This window comes from Dryas octopetala, chromosome 1 (assembly GCF_963921425.1).
Source record: "Dryas octopetala chromosome 1, drDryOcto1.1, whole genome shotgun sequence".
Classification (NCBI taxonomy): Eukaryota; Viridiplantae; Streptophyta; class Magnoliopsida; order Rosales; family Rosaceae; genus Dryas; species Dryas octopetala.
Window position 1 is genome coordinate 22,009,374 of NC_141366.1, and position 6,000 is coordinate 22,015,373.

The 6,000-nt window shown below is 34.1% G+C and overlaps 1 pseudogene; it reads right to left on the reverse strand.

Moving 5' to 3' along the window:
• Positions 1-4,122: 4,122 nt before the first annotated feature.
• LOC147299153 (NDR1/HIN1-like protein 1 pseudogene) lies at positions 4,123-4,978 on the reverse strand (annotated as a pseudogene).
• Between the last annotated feature and the right edge of the window lie 1,022 nt (positions 4,979-6,000).

Consider the following 6,000-nt stretch of genomic DNA (forward strand, 5'->3'; position numbering starts at 1 on the left):
TAAATGTGTAATTTATTGAAGAGTTGGCCTTCTTCAACATGTTCTATTAAAAATCAACCACACCCACAAATCCTGCCTGGAAACATGATCACACTTTTTTAAAGAAGGCAAGATCTCAAAATTTAAGTAGAATTTAAATTTTTTAAGTAAGTAAATTAAGACGCATGGAAACATATTAGCGGTGCCACCACATACATACATTGACATTGAACAACAATGAGATAGTCTTAATTACTCAAGGCTTTCTCCTGTAGTTTATGTTTATATATGTTGCATATGAGATGAAGTGATGAAGCTGGCACTCATTATGAACCTGAAAGAGTTTTAATGTGATGGTACATGCAAGTTGAACATTTAATTCTTTACCTGTAGCTGCATGTAGCTGAGGATGCACATAATTTAGGAGAACTTTTGTACTACAACATACTGTATGACATTTTCTAAGCAATACTGTTAGGAAAATTATATTATTAAACGTGGTTATATAACTTATATGTTATTCAGCTATTGCACCAACAACCAACTCCATAATTCATTAACCTTGAGTGGATAACAAGCAGGAATTGCTTTAATATAAAAGCAATAACTTTTAATAAAGGAAATATAAAGGGAGACGGGTATAGTCGAATGAATTGTTGAGACCAAGCGATAACTACAATTGGATTGAGTTTACAAGATTTGAGGTTTTTAGAGGTGTTGGGTTGGTTGAATTCTGGGAAGACAAAACTATATGTTTACTTGATCTTTAATGGATAATCTAAAAAATGGACCTTTTTTTTTATCATTGTTTACAACCAAATTCGACACATGTCGTTGGATGGAATTGTGGAAAATAGCAAGAAATTAAGATAATTATCATTAATTATTATAGAGATTTTATTGAGATTTTGGTGGATTTTACTGAATATTAATTATATAGTTTTCTTGAGAATAAAAGAAAATCAAGAGAGATATGGTGCAATTAAGAAAGGATTATGAAGACTTGATAGCCAAGCAAACCGATTCCTATTTTACAAGGATTGCTTGGTACTAGATTGTCATACTCCTATAAATATATCTCTTCAAAAAGCACAAATGACCTCTTCTCCAACAACACAACAATCAACAAAAATCATCAACTCTTGCAACTAAGTTCTTCAAGCAAACAGTTTTTTTAGATAAGAAAAAAAAAAAAAAAACCTTTTAATAAGAAGGAAATGAGTGTGCATATAGCAGTACTAAAAAAAAAATCTTTTAACAGTTTTTCTGCTGTTTTATTTTCCAGTTTGGGCGGCCTCTGTTGGTCTGCGTACAGGTCTGAGTTGGTCTTGCAATATAATGACTTAAACCTAACATACTTATATTTTCTTATATATTAAGAAAAAAAAAAAAAAAAAAGGCTCTCGAAATTTCACTCAAAGTTGAAATTACTCGAACAAAATCAATTTTCCAACATGATATAACGCTGAGGGCTTTTAACTCTTTTTTTGATCAAAAGGCCATTAGCCAACTTAATCATGCATTAAATTTCCACCACTGAGTTACATGATGATGCATGAAAATGTTGATGTGCCACAACATTACATGTTCGTGGTTGATAAATAAAAGAAATTTGCTCAAAAAAAGAACTCAACTGGCGGACTTCTTCAACACACGGCTTATAACTCTAATGATACAATGTTTCTGGCTTACAACTTAATTTAGTGATTAGAGCATTGACCTTTATACCAAGATTTCGAATTCAAATACCCCTCTCTAATTATTATTTGATCAGAAAACATGACACAGCATTGATATGCAAATATACCAATTTATACTTCAACGTAAAGAAAAATTACCCTTATTTATGCTCGAGGGTTAATGTGAAAAGCAGCATATATCACACATTCAGTTGGTGAGTATAGTATAGAGACTTGTTCCAACTTTCCAACCCCCAAGCAACAATGATTTCAGTGCTACCAAATAGTAAGTAGAAGTAGGTAGAGAAGTTAAGCACATCACCCCTTCTTTTGGAATCGGTACCAATTCAACTTTTCTAAAGTGGAAGTTGATCAGTTAGACTATGATTTCTCAGCACTCAAAACTCCTGGATCCTATTAATAAAACATGTGTTATGATTTCACTAATTAACTCTTGTGATCTACATGACATACATAACATGACAAAAGACTTGCATTAAAAACTGCTTCATTTTAAAACCTCTAATAGAGGTGAGACGTACGTATTAAATCGGCCTCCGCTTTAATAGAGATGCCAATTATTTATAGAAATTGGTTTCACTTTATTAAAAGTTTTCAATTCAGTAATAGGTCAATGCGGTTCAAATACTTTTATTTTTTGAGATATGTAAAAATTTTCTCCTAGCTACATACTCAGGGTGATGCATCACACTTTTATAAAAGTATGTGTAAGAGTGATATTTATGGTGGATGCGTCACACTACATCAAGAATTATTAACAAAGTGAAAGAAAATGAAAGAACTTTGTAAATCAGAGAAAGCAAGCAAAGACTCAAAGAAATAACTGTGTATTTCTCATTAACCAAATTACAAGAATGAGCCTAGCTAGCTCACGATTCTTATATAGTGACTAACCAAAGAATATAATACTAACTAATCCACCTGTCATCATTACATTGGCTAATTAACAACTAAATCAGTAACAAACACAACCACTAGATGTTGACACTTGTACATCAGCTGGCAGTATGCTTAACAAGAATCTCATGGCGTTGCCTAATTGATGGCATCACTAGTATTATAATTATTCAAATATGAGAGTCTAGTATTATTGCTAATTAATCTAACAACACGTTAAGTTAGAAAACTTTGATATAATCGTGAAGCTCCGAAATACAATAAACCAGTAAAAATAAAAGCTCCAAACACAAAGTCATCGATCATTCTTTGACTTCTTGCATTGGATGACCAAAACGAAAAGGATCGAATTAACTCGTATTTATTGCCAAATATTATAACCATAGAGAGTGTGACTGTGTGATGTTGTGTACTCTGTTCATGTAACACGATCCAAAGCACATGCTTCGGGAAAACAAATCATCAACAATTTTTCACTAAATTACACAGGAGGAAGTTAAAATATGCTTAAATTTATTATTTCTCTTGGAATTAAAAAACTCAAGAGATCTTAGTAAGTAAGTAAAAGACGATGCCCTGGTCCCTTGGACGTACAATTAATTGACCTTGGTCAACTATAGATGCCCAATAGAATCTGAAATTATGAATTATTATTCGGAAAGAAGAGAGATAATTAATTTGAGTATAAGAGACAATTTTATGGTCATTCCAACTAAATTATTCCATCAACTTCTATAGTTGGAAATCGGGATTTTTTGCTGACATTATATTTATACTTAAATTAAATTGTGTGAACTTCCGTTTTAATTATCTTTCCAACATAAATCTTAGATGCTAAATCTCAAATTTAAATATCTAATATTTCGTTTTAATTATCTTTCCCATTTAAAACTAAATAGTCTTAAACTCGAAACAACATAACTTTGAATATAAACACAAAATCAGAATTAAAAAATAAAAAATCCTATTTCCATCATCAAAATAATAAACGAAAAAGGAATAATTAACATTAATGTTACAAAAAAATTCGCCAAGTACATAATTCATATAGAAATTGGTGAATAATTAACATTAATCTATCTCACAAACTGCATAAAGATAGATTTTTCATTTGTAAATTGGTGAATCCCAAAAGAGATATATGTCAAAATAGTTTAATTTTTTCAATGATCGATATAATCACATTGGCCTAGTCAATATTGCCAATTCTCATGAGCCTTGTCCCCCACGTACATACACGATAAAAATGAAGATAAATTTCAGCAGGCAATGGTAAAAATTAATCTTGCCAACTCTAGCGGTGACTTTTTCTCTAAGAAATTAAGATATTGCCTTTACTTACTTTTAATTTTTTCCAAATTATGTGACATGATATGCACATTATACCATTGTATTAAACAAACCATAATATTATAGAGGCAATGCAAGTCGAAAAAAAGAAAAATTGGATGAAATAACATTTGTCTAATTGAGGAACAATGCAATATGATCAAGGTAAAAAAAGAAAAAAAGAAAAAAAGAAAAAATCCAAACTAGTCATGTAATTTTGTGTTCTTTGAGTAGCATAATAATAAGAATATCCTTTGAAGTCAAGTAACGAAAAAAAGGAGTGATATTCTCTAAAAAGAAACAAGAACAAAAGAGAAAAAGTAGGTAGCTAGCAATAAAGGGAATTACTTAACTAAAGAGAAATTAAGAACCAACATTAGTCTCGACACTACAATCCTGCACCAACTGAAACTTGATCGCCGGCGGACCACCGACAGCAATCCCAGCATTGACAACGTTGCCGAACTTGATGTACGCCGGGCAGTGCACGTACAAGTGATACTTGCCCGAAATCCACGACCCCACCTTCCACTTGACATTCCCACCAATTTTGACATTCACCAGCACTGCCCCGACGTTGAGGTCCTGCCCGAGCGCCTGCCCGAGAAAAGGCGATATGGGGACCCCGTCGCCCCTCACGAATGGGGACCAAACGACGACGTCTTTATGCCCCTGATAAGTGGCGGGAAGCAGGGTGGCCAGCGTGATCTGCTGGTCCCTGTACGTGGCGTAGAGGTCAAGGCTCTCGTAGTATATGCCGATGCGGGCGTTGGGGTTGCGGGTGGCCACCGTCACCTGCATGTTGGTGCTCAGAATGTAGGGGGAGGCCGCCGACACGTTGAAGGCGTAGACGGTGACGTCCTGGAGGATGAAGCTGGGCCTCGAGGGCCGGAGGATGGCCCACACCAAGAACACGAGGATGCCGAAGAGGACCAGGAAGCCGATGGTGGCGTAGAGGAGGCGGCGGTACAAGTCCGGGTGGTCGTGGTGGTGTTCGCACACCTTCTCGCTCATGGTGGGGAGTGGGTTCTTGGGTGGGGAGGGGAGGCGGATGGTCTCAAACTGTGTGTGTGTGTGTGTGTGAGAGAGAGAGAGAGAGAGAGAGAGAGAGAGAGAGAGAGAGAGAGAGAGAGAGAAGCAAGATAATAGTTAGCAAAGGGGGAGTTTCATAAAGGGAGTAGGCAATATATAGGATCAATTGGTAAAAGCTAATTAAGGTAAAGAGAATATTTTGAGTAATTCTTTGAAAATATTTCATTCATTTACTATTGCGGTTTTGATAGAATCTCGTGTATTAATGCTGATATGATTATAATCGCATGTTTTAATAATGAGATCATCTGTTCGATTAAAGAAGTTTGAAATATATATCTTGAATAATACTGTATAATTATTATATCTTGCACATTAATACTAGTGTGATCACATTCTTATGAATTAAGAAAGAGATACTTTAATTATACGGTCAAAAAAACAAGAGAAATAGATAATTTATCAAGAGGTAGTTTAATAATTTTATAAAAAAAAAGCATTAATCAAGAGGTAGCTTATTAATTAAAGGAAGCAAGCATGCAATATAATAATATACGTCAAAAACAAAAAATTAAGAGTGAGAAAATTCTTGAGCAATATACTAGAATCGGTCATTAATTTAATAAGAAATTTTTAATATAATTCATTTATTAGAATAATGTTTCAAACAAAAATTTCGATCCAATGTGATAGCAAATATTTTTCTTGAAGTTTTTTATTCATTTACATGATTATAATGTAATTGGAGTTTAGGTTTAAAGGGGGTTAAGAAAGGTGAGGTGGTGGCATATATATTTAGTGGGTGGAGGAAACGGAGGGAATATGGTGTCTCGTTTGGTGTGGAGTGCAAGCTTATCCTTCCTTTCTGAGTACGAGATGAGGTCAAGAGGTGGGCCCAGTAAATATTAATCGAAGATCTTAGGAAAATAAATATGCACTGTCTTACACTCTTACCTCTTATGATGCTAAAGGTCACCGACCATATGGCAATATGAGGAGGTGTAGATTGATATTTAAAGGTCACTTGGAGAGGTTGAATTTGCTATTTTTGTTTTTGGAAATA